General features: G+C 36.0%; 1 protein-coding gene across 4 annotated transcripts in view; it reads left to right on the top strand.

The window, feature by feature from the left end:
* ERBIN (erbb2 interacting protein) overlaps positions 1-13,862 on the top strand; it is a 114,672-nt gene that overhangs the window by 30,228 nt on the left and 70,582 nt on the right. For 2 of the 4 annotated variants that reach the window (XM_073235624.1, XM_073235636.1), the window contains exon 2: positions 10,511-10,558. The exons of 1 other annotated variant lie outside the window; for it this stretch is intronic. The gene's annotated coding sequence lies outside the window, so the exon portion shown is untranslated. Of the gene's footprint in view, positions 1-10,046; positions 10,213-10,510; positions 10,559-13,862 lie in introns of all 4 variants that reach the window. One more of the 4 variants, XM_073235627.1, reaches the window with a different exon arrangement.

Genomic DNA, 13,862 nt, shown 5'->3' with positions numbered 1-13,862 from the left:
ATCAGGAAAACAATTCCATTCACAATTGCATCAAAAATAACAAAATACCTAGGAATAAACCTAACCAAGGAAGTGAAAGACCTATACCCTGAAAACTACAAGACACTCTAAAGACAAATTAAAGAGGACACTAACAAATGGAAACTCATTCCATGCACTTGGCTAGGAAGAATTAGTATTGTCAAAATGGCCATCCTGCCTAAAGCAATCTACAGATTCAATGCAATGCCTATCAAAATACCAACAGCATTCTTCAGCAAACTGGAACAGATAGTTTTAAAATACATATGGAGGAGCTTCCGGCATCAGCACTCTCTGGAGGACTTGTGCCAGGGGGATGATCAATAAACAGCCTCCACAGGGATCTGGGCGATGCTGCGGTTGTGGCTGCATCCACCCCACCGTTTCCTGGACTTGCCATTGGAATGAGGAGGGAGATGTCTAGGCTGGCATGTGCATACAGTGAGACAACGAATTTGACCGGATCTGTACTGTTGGAACTCAACCAGGAGTTGGGAGGGGTGCAAGGTGTAGCACTCCAAAATCTTATGACTATAGACTATCTATGGTTAAAAGAACATATGGGATGTGAACAGATCCCAGAAATGGGCTGCTTTAATTTGTCTGATTTCTCTCAGACTGTTCAAGTACAGTTGGACAATATCCATCATATCATAGACAAATTTTCACAAATGCCTAGGGTGCCTAAATGGTTTTCTTGGCTTCACTGGAGATGGATGGTAATTATAGATTTGCTTTGTTTATGTCACCATATTCCTATTATGTTAATATGTGTGTGCAAATTAGTAGTTTAAAACCTATACATACTTAAGGTACTCTACAAGAAGATATGTCAAAGAAATAATCAATCCTCCCATGTTTCCTTCATATGCTACCTCTATAGCTTTTCTTCTTCCTTCCTAATTACAACCCTTAAATAGAATTCGTGCCTCATATCGAATTTACCGAGTATCATAATTCCTCCAGGTGGTAAAGATACCTCGAGACAAGTGCTGGGCATAGAAGCCACAGGGCATAAATCTGCAAAGAAGTAAAAAGCTAACCTTTGCAAACAATATGGCTTCTCTCTCATTTACCAACTTTACATTTCCCTGTATGGCCCCGGAAGATGACTGGTTAGCCAGAGACGGGTAAGATTCCTCAAGGGAGGAACAACCTAAGACAGGCACAGTCGCAGGGGGGCCATCAGGTGAGAAATTGGGGATCAACAGAGGTGAGGCTCAGAACCTCACCCCCCCTGCTTTGAGAGAAAACTTCTGCATCCGTGGATGTCTTGCTGCCCTTGTCTAGCCTGGATTAATACTTAGTCCATAGGCACACACCTGATCATCTACATTTGCCTCTTACAGCACTAAACAATATTTTCTACCTTTATCTTGCATCTACCTACCACTTCAGCATTTTATTAAAAATAAAAATAATAATAATAAAGGGAGAAACGTGGGATCAACATATAAATCAAGTATAAAAATCAAACGAATATTCATATTTGACCTGATTGTTTATAGTTCATAATGCATGATCAAAACTGAAAGTTTCTGTGATGAATGCCCTTGTACTGTTCACCATGTAAGAATTTATTCACTATGTAAGAATTCGTTCACCATGTAAAAACTTGTTCGTTATGCTTCAGAAGATTGGAGACTGACGAGAATTAGGCTTGAGATGGATTAATGATTGTGCATTGAGCATTGACCCCCCTATACTGAATTTTATTGTTGTTAACAACCATTTGATCAATAAATATGAGAGATGCCCTCTCAAAAAAAAAAAAAAATACATATGGAACCACAAAAGACCCCGAATAGCCAAAATAATCCTGTGAAGGAAGAATAAAGCAGGGGGCATCTCACTTCCCAACTTCAAGCTCTACTACAAAGCCACATAATCAAGACAATTTGGTACTGGCACAGGAACAGACCCACAGACCACTGGAACAGAGTAGAGAGTCCAGGTATTAACCCAAACATATAAGGTCAATTAATATATGATAAAGGAGCCGTGGACATACAGTGGGGAAATGACAGTTTCTTCAACAGATGGTGCTGGCAAAACTGGACAGCTACATGTAAGAGAATGAAACTGGACCACTATCTAACCCCATACACAAAAGTAAATTCGAAATGGATCAAAGACCTGGATGTAAGTCATGAAACCATAAAACTCTTAGAAAAAAATTCAGGCAAAAATCTCTTGGACATAAACATGAGCGACTTCTTCATGAACATATCTCCTCGGGCAAGGGAAACAAAAGCAAAAATGAAGAAGTGGAACTATATCAAGCTGAAAAGCTTCTGTGCAGCAAAGGACACCACCACTAAAACAAAAAGGCATCCTACAGTATGGGAGAATATATTCATAAATGACATATCTGATAAAGGCTTGACATCCAAAATATATAAAGAGCTCATGCACCTCAACAAATGAAAAACAAATAATCCAATTAAAAAATGGGCAGAGGATCTGAACTGACACTTCTCTAAAGAAGAAATTCAGATGGCCAACAGACACATGAAAAAATGCTCCACATTGCTAGTCATAAGAGAAATGCAAATTAAAACCACAATGTGGTATCACCTCACACCGAAAGAATTGCCACCATCCAAAAGACAGCAACAAATGTTGGCGAGGTTGTGGAACACTGCTGGTGGGAATGTGGGAATGTAAACTAGTTCAACCATTGTGGAAAGCAGTATGGAGGTTCCTCAAAAAGCTCAAAATAGAAATATCATTTGACCTAGGAATCCCACTTATAGGAATTTACCCTAAGAATGCAGCAGCCCAGTTTGAAAAAGATATATGCACCACTCTGTTTATTGCAGCACTATTTACAATAGCCAAGATATGGAAGCAAACTAAGTGTCCATCAGTAGATGAATGGATAAAGAAGAGGTGGTACATGTACACAATGGAATATTATTTAGCCACGAGAAGAAAACAAATCCTATCATTTGCAACAATATGGATGGAGCTAGAGGGTATTATGCTCAGTGAAATAAGCCAGGCAGATAAACACAAGTACCAAATGATTTCACTCATGTGTGGAGTGTAAGAACAAAGAAAAAACTGAAGGAACAAAACTGTAGCAGACTCACAGAACCAAAGAATGGACTAACAGTTACCAAAGGGAAAGAGACTGGGGAGGATGGGTGGAAACGGAGGGATAAGTGGGGGAAAATAAGAAAGGGGCATTACAATTAGCATGTATAATGTGGGCGGGGGCAAGGGAAAGGCTGTACAGCCCAGAGAAGAGAAGTAGTGATTCTACAGCATCTTACTTCGCTGATGGACAGTGACTGTAATGGGGTTTGTGGGGGTGCCTTGGTGATGGGGGGTCTAGTAACCATAAAGTTCCTCATGTAATTGTAGATTAATGATACCAAAGTAAAAAACAAAAATGACTCTTCAGCCGCAAGAGATATTTGGGATGGCTTAATAGGATTATAGATATCATACCTAAAATATTGATCTGAATCCTGCTAAAAGTAAAAGCTCTTATAGATAAGACTTTCATTGAGTGGTACTATTTTTAGGTTTTATTTATATGTTAATAAGTAAGCTTTAAATATCCTCTGTAATGAGGTATTGTTTCCCAGGAGGGTTTATCATGTTTGTAGTCATACCCAGGTTAAGTTAACCCCAAAGCAAACTACATGAGCTTTACAGAAAAACGAGGATTTCAAACTGGCATCCGTTTCCCCCCCGCCCTTTTTTTTTTTTCTGATTCCTACCTTTTCCTTTTCTTTTCATGAGGTTCCTCCTCTGTGGCCTCTCTTCTCTTGAACATAGGAAAAATATAAAGAAATTCACCTTAAGAAATAAGGGGTTTGTCTTTGCCAGGTTGATTTACATTTTAATAGTGGTTGTTTGGAGAGTGGCCAAAGTAAATAAATAATGGTGGCATTTCAAGCACTATGGCACTTGTGTCCAGGATTCTCAAATCAGGTCATGCTTTCAACAGGTTTGGCTCAGTTTCTAGGGCAGTGTACACACTGCATAAAAACATTTTATTTACAGACAGTTTCACCTAAAATGCCACTTCCAACTCAAGAGTAATTAGCATGTTGAAGATGTTGAAGGGGCAGATGGAATTAGGAGTAGAAGAAGGAGTAGGAGTAGGTAGAAGATGTCTCCTGAGCAAACAATTTGACTCAGTAGTTAAGTTGTACAAAGGTAAATTAGATTATGGCTTTTTAGGTATAAGTGACTATTTTAAGTTTTTAAAGGAAAGCAAAATAATTTTAAGGAAGATGCCAGGTACTGACTGAATTGCATTGGGAAATCAGTTTGGAATCTGTTGTATTAATACATAATAGTGGCATTAACCAGTGACATTTTAGTGGCATAATAGTGGCATTTTTGAAAGATTTTTAAAAATTGAGCTATAATTCATATACAGTAAAATTCACCTGTTTAAGAGTGTACAATTCAGTAATTTGTAGTATACTTACAAGACTATGCACCCATCAACACTTCCTAAGTCCAAAAAAAACCCATCACCCCCAAAAGACCCAAATACATCAGCAGTCACTCCTACTGCCCTCTGGCCTTAGACCCTAGCAACCACTAATCTGCTTTCTGTTCCTATGAATTTGGCAATTCAGGACATTTCATAAAGATGGAATCATATCACATGTGGCCTTTTGGACTTATTTACTATAGCAGGTTTCCATAGTTCATCTCTTTTCATAGCTGAGTAATAGTTCATTATATGGAATATTGCATTTTATTTTGTTTACCTATTCATTAGTTGATGATATTGGATTGTTTCTATTCTTTTGCCACTGTGGATACTGCTGCTGTGAACATTAGTTACAAGTTTTTATGAGAGCATGTATTTTTAATCCTCTTGTTTACATACCTAGGAGTGGAATTGATGGATCATATGGTAAGTGTGTTTAAGTGTTTGAAAAAACTGCCAAACTGTTTTCCAAAAGTGACTAAAGCAATTTACATTTCCATCTGCAGTGTGAGAGGGTTCCAATTACTCCATACCGTCTCTGACAGTTTTTTGTCTTTTTGATTATAGCTGTTCCTGATGGGTGTGCAATTTTATCTCATTGTGGTTTTGATTTGTATTTCCCTAATGATTAATGATGTTGAGCATCTTTTCATGTGCTTATTGTCCATTAGTATATCACTGGACAAATGCCCATTCAAATCCTTTGCCCATTTTTAAGTTTTATTATTTATCTTTCTATTGTTGAGTTTTAAGAGTTCTATATATTTTTTGGATCCAAGTCCCTTATTAGGTATATGATTTACAGATATTTTCTCCCATTTTGTGGGTTGCTTTCTTCACTTGCTTGATAGGGCTGATATTTTTTTTTTTAATTTCAGTGAGAATGTCTCTATTTTCTTGACCATGATGCTTGTGGTTGGTTTTAGTTCACTGAGATTTTTGTCAAGAATGAATGTTGGCTTTTATTAGATTTCCTTTTGGCATTGTCACAAAGACCCATTCCTCCTTTCCCTCCCTTTTCATGTTTGTGTGATGTACTGTTAATAGATTATAGTGCTAATGTAAAGCAAAAAAATGTGGGCTTTCAAATAGTAGAAGTAAAATATATGACAGCATAAAATGTGGGAGAGAATAAAATATTATACTTTTTTTGCATTTCTTAGATCATATGTGAAGAGGTTATATTATTTGAAGGTGGACTAAGGTGAATTAAGAATGTATATTCCTAGAGCAAACTTAAAGTATAGCTAAAAGTAAAAGCTCTTATAGATAAGACTTCATTGAGTGGTACTATTTTTAGGTTTTATTTATATGTTTATATCTATAAAAGGAGAGAACATGGAAAAAAAGAAGAAAAGGAACGAAGAACAAATGGATAGTAGTAATATAATAGATTTAAATTAAGCCACACCAATTACTGTATTAAATGTAAATGATCTAAGCTTACCATCAACATGTAGAAATTGTCAGATTGGTTGAAACAGCAAGACCTAATATGTGCTTCATACAAATAAGCACTTTAAATATAAAGAGAAATTTGGCTAAAAGTAATAGAAAAAGATACACCATACTAACACCAAAAGAAAGCTCCTATGGCTATAGTGTTATCAGTCAAGATATACGTCAAGATAAGCATTATTAGCATGATAAAAGGATCAGTCCGTCAAGAAGATATAAGAACTCTAAACACATTCACTTTCTAACAGAACTTCAAAATACATGCTCTGTTTTTCTAATGTTCATTATAGCCAAATGATCTGAGTTGTCTGTATTTGCCTTTTATTTTCTTGAATGCCCATCAAACAGCCTTGTTTCTACCACTCCACAATAACTGATCTTGTCAAGATAATCCATTACCTTTACATTGCACAGTGGCAATTCTAAGTCCTCATTAACATAGTTAAGAACTACCTCCTTGAAACATTTTTTTTCACATGGATGTTAGGATATCATACTTCTCCCGTGTTTCTCTTTAATCACTGCTTTTCTTCAGTGTCTCTTGTTGATTCTAGTTCTCCTTTTGACCTATTTTTGTATTTCATGGCTCAGTCATTGGACAAATTCTCTTTTCTGTCTACACTCACATCCTTTATTCTTTCATCTAATTTTACTGTTTTAAAAATCATTCCTAAGCAGAAGACTTCCAAATTTATATCCTCGGCTTGGATCTCCTCACATCTCTGAATACCCAAATCCCCTGTCTACTCAGGATCTCACTAGGACATTTTAAGGTATTTTAAACTAAAGTTTCTAACCACAAACCTCTCATCTCTCTTCTCTCCAACCTGTTCCTCTATAGTTTTATTCTATCTTAGCCAGTATTAGCAGTTCCATTCTATGAGGCTATCACATATGGGTACGTTGAATGACAAATTTACTGTCCATCTTTGCTTGCTATACAAATTAGTTGCATGTAGAATTTGGGATGAAGGTTAACTCAGTAATTCTAAACTTTACATTGAGTATAGTGATGAATAACCCAATAAAGTTAGGGCAACTCTAAAATTCTGAAATAGATATTTATTTATTTTATTGAGGTATTATTGATATACATTCTTATGAAGGTTTCACATGAAAAAACAATGTGGTTACTACATCCACCCCAGTTATTGTGTACCCCCCATACTCCATTGCAGTCACTGACCATCAGTGTAGTAAGATGCCACAGAATCACTATTTGCCTTCTTTGTGCTACACTGTCCTCCCCTGATCCCCCCTACACCATTTGTGCCAATCATAATACCCCTGAATCCCCTTCTCCCTCCCTCCCCACCTACCTTCTCCCACCACCTCCCCTTTGGTAACTGCCAGTCCCTTCTTGGAGTCTGTGAGTCTGTTGCTGTTTTGTTCCTCCAGTTTTGCTTTGTTGTTATACTCCACAAATGAGGGAAATCATTTGGTACTAGTCTTTCTCTGGCTTATTTCATTGAGCATAATATCCTCCAATTCCATCCATGTTGTTGCAAATTGTAGAATTTGTTTTTTTCTTATGGCTGAGCAGTATTCCATTATGCATATGTACCACATCTTTATCCATTCATCTACTGATGGACACTTAGGTTGCTTCCATATCTTAGCTATTGTAAATAGTGCTGCAATAAACATAGGGGTGCATATGTCTTTTTGAATTTGAGAACTTGTATTCTTTGGGTAAATTCCAACGAGTGGAATTCCTAGGTCAAATGGTATTTCTATTTTTAGTTTTTTGAGGAACCTCCATACTGGTTTTCCACAATGGTTGAATTAGCTTACATTCCCACCAGCAGTGTAGGAGGGATCCCCTTTCCCCACATCCTCGCCAGCATTTGTTGTTCTTAGTCATTTCTATACTGGCCATCCTAACTGGTGTGAGGTGATATCTCATTGTGTTTTTTATTTGCTTTTCCCTGATAATTAGTGATGTGGAGCATGTTTTCATGTGCCTATTGGCCATCTGAATTTTTTCTTTGGAGTTGTCTGTTTATATCCTCTGCCCATTTTTTAATCGGGTTATTTGTCTTTTGGGTGTTGAGGCATGTAAGTTCTTTATATATTCTGGATGTTAACCCCTTGTCGGGTTTGTCATTTACAGATATATCTCCTATACTTTAGGATGCCTTTTTGTTCTGTTGATGGTGTCCTTTGCTGTAGAGAAGCTTTTAAGTTTGATGTAGTCCCATGTGTTCATTTTTGCTGTTGTTTCCCTTGCTTGAAGAGATGCATTCAGAAAAAAGTTGCTCATGTTTATATTCAGGAGATTTTTGCCTATGTTATCTTATACAAGTTTTATGGTTTCATGACTTACATTCAGGTCTTTGCTCTATTTTGAATTTACTTTTGTATATGGGTTTAAACAATAATCCAGTTTCATTCTCTTGCATGTAACTGTCCGGTTTTGCCAACACCAGTTGTTGACGAGGCTGTCATTTCCCCACTATTTGTCCATGGCTCCTTTATTGTATATTAATTGACCATATATGCTTGGGTTTATATCTGGGCTCTGTATTCTGTTCCATTGGTCTATGGGTCTGTTCTTGTGCCAGTACCAAATTGTCTTGATTACTGTGGCTTTGTAGGAGAGCTTGAAGTCAGGGAGCATAATCCCCCCAGCTTTATTACCTTCTCAGAGTTGCTTTGGCTTTTTGGGGCCTTTTGTGGTTCCATATGAATTTTACAATTATTTGCTCTAATTCATTGAGGAATGCTGTTGATATTTTGATAGGGATTGCATTGAATCTATAGGTTGCCTTAGGCAGGATGGCCATTTTGACAATATTAATTCTTCCTATCTGTGAGCCCGGGATGTGTTTCCATTTATTGGTATCTTCTTTAATTTCTCTCATGAGTGTCTTGTAGTTTTCAGAGTATAGGTCTTTCACTTCCTTGGTTAGGTTTATTCCTAGGTATTTTATTCTTTTTGATGCAACTGTGAATGGAATTGTTTTCCTGATTTCTCTTTCTGCCAGTTCATCGTTAGTGTATAGGAATGCAACAGATTTGTGTGTATTAATTTTGTATTCCACAACTTTGCTGAATTCAGGTATTAGATCTAGTAGTTTTGGAGTGGATTCATGTCATCTGCAAACAGGGACAGTTTAACTTCTCCTTGCCAATCTGGATGCCTTTTATTTCTTTGTGCTGTCTAATTGCTGTGGCTAGGACCTCCAGTACTATGTTGAATAAAAAATGGGGAGTTAGGACATCCTTGTCTTGTTCCCGATCTTAAAGGAAAAGCTTTCAGCCTCTTGCTGTTAAGTATGATGTTAGCTGGGGTTTGTCATGTATGGCCTTGATTATGTTGAGGTACTTGCCCTCTATACCCATTTTATTGAGAGTTTTTATCATGAATGGATGTTGAATTTTATCTAGTGCTTTTTCAGCATCTATGGAGATGATCGTACGGTTTTTGTCCTTTTTTTTTGATGTGGTGGATGATGTTGATGGATTTTCTAATGTTGTACCATCCTTGCATCCCTGGAGTAAATCCTATTGATCATGATGGATGATCTTTTTGATATATTTTTGAATTCAGTTTGCTAACATTTTGCTGAGTATTTTTGCATCTATGTTCATACAGGATATTGGTCTGTAATTTTCTTTTTTTGTGGGTTTTTTTTGTGTGGTGTCCTGAAATACATATTTATAAATATCACTGAATTTGTAAGAAAAATGTGTGTGTGTACACTTTATATTAATGCTGCTGTTTTCATTTTTTTCTATCTCACTTTGGAATGTGTTGGCTACAGGAACAGAAAACCTAGAAATGGTGTAAGAAGCAAATGGGGATTATTGTTTTCTTAAGTGCTAAGAAACCTATAAGTAGGCAGCAGGTAGCATTGGTTCCAGTGTTCAGCAGGGCTATTAGAGGTGGGTCCCCAGCTTGTTTTGTCATTCTACTCTGTCAGCCTTATTGGTTTGTTTTTAATCCTTAGCTTGTTGACTTGTGGTCATAGGCTAGCTGTTGCAGCAGTTGGTTGGCATTTTTACATCTGTCCCTGGATAAGGAAAGCAAGTGTTTTTCCAAAACCGATTCCCCATTCCACTCCAAAACTGACTTCTAAGTAAATGTCATTGATTTTAACAGTGTCATCTATCCTGTTTACCCATTTTGGAAAGTCTTAAAGTGGCCATTTAACTGGGCCCATTACCACACTGAATAAAATTCAGTTCTGGAAAGAAAGGGAACAGAATGTGATAAGCAATTAACAGCTTCTGCCACGTGGAACATCAAAAACTGCTAAATTTAATTGGTAATTAGAGTTTATTTGCTTGGGAAAGCTTTATTATTTCAAATAAACAGGATTTTAATGGTAGAAAGATTATTTGATATAATGGGGGGGCTCAACAGTTTACAAGTGTATTAAAGGCAATTCAGTGACTGGTTAAGAAGCTAGCCATTAATTTAGAAGTTAGCATATTTGTGTAAGTTTATACTCTTGAATTTTTGAGAATTCTGTTTTGCAGTAAGTAAGTTGGAAGGAATATTCTTTAAAGTCATAAAGGTCTATTTTCATTGTTAATTTTCTTTATTTCTTTTGGTTCCCGTAGAATGTTGGCTCAATTAAGAAACATCAGGGAAATAAATTCAACCAAGTCGTAAGTAGCTTTAATGTCATTTCTTAAAAAGCGTTTGCCTTACTTTTATGGATTTTTTTCTTAGTTGAATCCTTTTCTTCCATTTAAGTAGAATGTTTTTATGTCTACCATATTAAGTCTGATTTATAAAGTGGCTGTTTTTTATCACAACACTGAAATTCTCATTGGCAGTTCCCATGTTGACCACTTCCTGTTCAGACTATGCCGGGGTTCTCCCTTTGGTTACTTCCTTGTCCTTTGTGTAAGGGAGAATCTGTTCGGGTGTTGTTAATTCGTTTATTTCTCTTTCATATGATACTTTATTCCTATGCCCTCAATAATTAAAGTCCCCCTTCGTTCTTACCAATAAGCAGTTTTTAGTCTGCAAAATTGGGGTCGGTTCATTTTTGTTTTGGCTTGAGGCCCATGGAACTTAATCTGAGGCCTAAACTGTTCTCAGCTTCTGTCCACAGAAGTTTCCATTTGAGATAGAAACTTCTTGCAGCTGCCTAGTACTAAGCATCTCATCTTCCTTTTTTGAATTCATTGTCTTTCCTGAGAAGTTCTGATTTCTGACCATCTGTCTGTAATATGATCTATTTTATTTATGATTAGCAGTATATAGAAAAATCTTTGAAGTTGTTTTACCTTCATTAATAATTATTCTGCCCTGTAACTTGCCTTATATCTCAGTTGTCCTGCACAAATATTAACATCAAAAGTAAATATACTCACATATTAGTCACATACATTTAATAATAACATTTCATGTCCTTTATTCTCAGATAAGAATTATACTTCCAATCCACTATAAAAAATCTGAGAAATGGATTTTTTAGGCCAGACATCATACCAGCAGTGTCTCATAGAACTTGAGCCAGTAACCACATATGATGTGACTATTCAACATTTAAAAAGTGGTGTGACTAATAAACTAGATTTTTAATTTTATTTAACTTGTATTTTAAAGTTAAATGGCACGTGTGTCTAGTGGCCTACTGTGTTGAACAGAGCAGATGGAGTTTTTTCCCACTGTTCTTAGTGTCCCCCTAACTCGTCAGTTGAAATCTTGGAATCTCTTGAACAAGAAATTTCATACCGATTTTTAGAATCTTTTTTGTTATCTTATAAACACACAAGTATAAGCTAAATCCCCCTTAACAATTAAACTCTTATTAAATCAGTAAATTGCTTATTCTTATCTATATAATACCTTCATATATACATATATATATAGAGAGAGAGAGGTTATTAATAAGCATTCAATAAACTTTTATGGTTATTTGTTGACAGATTTTCATGTAGCTTTATTGAAGTATAATTAACATAACTTTATATTAGTTTCAGGTGTGCAATAGATTGCAAAATGATCACTACACTATGTCTAGTTAACATCTATCACCAATAGTTACAGTGTTTTCTCTTGTGATGAAAATTTTTAATATATATTCTCTTAGCAACTTGGAAATGTGCAATATATTATTCTTGACTGTAGTCACCATGCTGTACTTTATATCCTCAGGAGACAAAGATTTTAGATAGAAACATTGAATTTTTGACACCATAGTATAAGGGAGGAAAAACTTTGCCTCAACTCTTCTAGGGTCCCTGGGCTGGGTCTGAAAACCAAACTAAGAAAGACACATACAGGAGAAATACAGAAGCACTCAGATTTATTTGTTGTAAGTTTTAAGTGACACAGGAGCCTTCATAAGGAAATGAAGACCAAAAGAAACCATTAAACCGTGGTATTTTAATGCTAGCTTTGGTGAAGAGTGGATAGTTGTGTGAAAATATGATAGGTCGAAGACTATGCAGTGAGTGTAGTAAACTGGGAGATTAACAAGGCCTGTTTCTTAGGATTCTTCTCCCTTTGTCTTCAGACAGAAGGTTGAATCCTTCCTGCAGGTTTAGGGAGGGCACTTCCTCAGGGTTTTGTGACATCTTTCAGGAGAGAAGGGCAGAGGGGGAAAGTCTGAGTGGCCTTCCTGCTTCTGCTGTCTTCTCAAAACTCCTTCAGTTTAAAATATTGAATATGCCAAGGGTGATGTATTTTGGAGTGGTGTATCCTAAACCCCATTAGTAGTTTGTTTTTGTAAACCTTGGAGAAGTCTGTAGTAAGAACCTCTTGATATTTGAATCGTTTAGAGAACCTGAGTTCAAATATATCATCATATATTGAGAAGCAGTGTAGTGCAATAAAGGCACATAATCAATTTCTTTATGGAAAAATCGGGATGACAGTACATGTCTTAGAAATATATAGTAGATGAAATGAGAATATGCGTATAGTTTATCTGAAGAACTTAGCACAGTGTCGGGCACATGGTTACTGAGTAAGAATAGTCAGGTTTTTAAAAAGATTTCAGTGGAACACCCTCTTGTCTGTCACTTTTAAGTATATCATAGAACTTGAATTAGAAGAGTCAGAAGCAGTGCCATGCAGAGCCATGTTGGAGCCTGAGGCAGAAGAAATAACCAATACTAATCCTGTCTTTATGTAAAAAATTGGTTATTTTGTTCATAAATGGATTGTTTTTCAGTGATTTTTTTATTTTTTTAAAAATAACACATTAAGATAATTTGACTTGATTACTGAGTTTTCTTGGTGCCTTCTTACATTTTCTGCCTCAAGCACTTGCCTCACTGGCTTCAACTTAGTCTTGGTCCTGGTAAGAAGTAATTATACTCTAATAGAGTCTTCTGCCTGGGGCAAAAATTTATTGATAACATTTGTTAGCAGTTACTCTTATTTATTGGAGTAGGCTTTTTTCTTTGCTGAAAAAATCTTAGCCTAGTTGAAATTAACCTATATAAGTACATGGTGTTCTTACTAAAATTCACCTTGAGAATTTTCACCAGTTTAGTATTGAACTTTTCCACCGTTAGTTTGAAATAATGAAGTTCATACTTTATTGAAGCAAGTTTATTCTCTAGTGTGTTTCCTTAAACAAATATAAGACCTGTAAGCTCTTTAGAAAAATTGAAAGATCAATTCTTAACTGAAATAAAATATACTTGGCATAGATTAGAATTTTGATGTGGGAGAGTTGTAGAAAAGTTAAAGGGTTGGGTAGGAAGAGCTAAAAATATTTTTGCATTCCCACTTCCTACTCAAAACCTCATACAGTCAACTTCTTAATTAAGAAACAGCTCTTAGTCAGAAATTAAAGAAATGTATTTGTTGTGTTAGGCTTTTTCTTGCTGAAGATGGACTCCTAAAGCATGGTTCTAGTAGAAGCACATAAATGGTTACTTAGTGGATCATTTTGTAAAGTACGAAAGTGCTTGAGTTTAACATGAAATTCAGTGTATATATATACTG

The sequence above is a fragment of the Manis javanica genome, chromosome 1, assembly GCF_040802235.1.
Source record: "Manis javanica isolate MJ-LG chromosome 1, MJ_LKY, whole genome shotgun sequence".
Lineage (NCBI taxonomy): Eukaryota > Metazoa > Chordata > Mammalia > Pholidota > Manidae > Manis > Manis javanica.
Note: the sequence above shows the minus strand (reverse complement) of the source record. Positions and strands in the feature narration are given on the sequence as shown.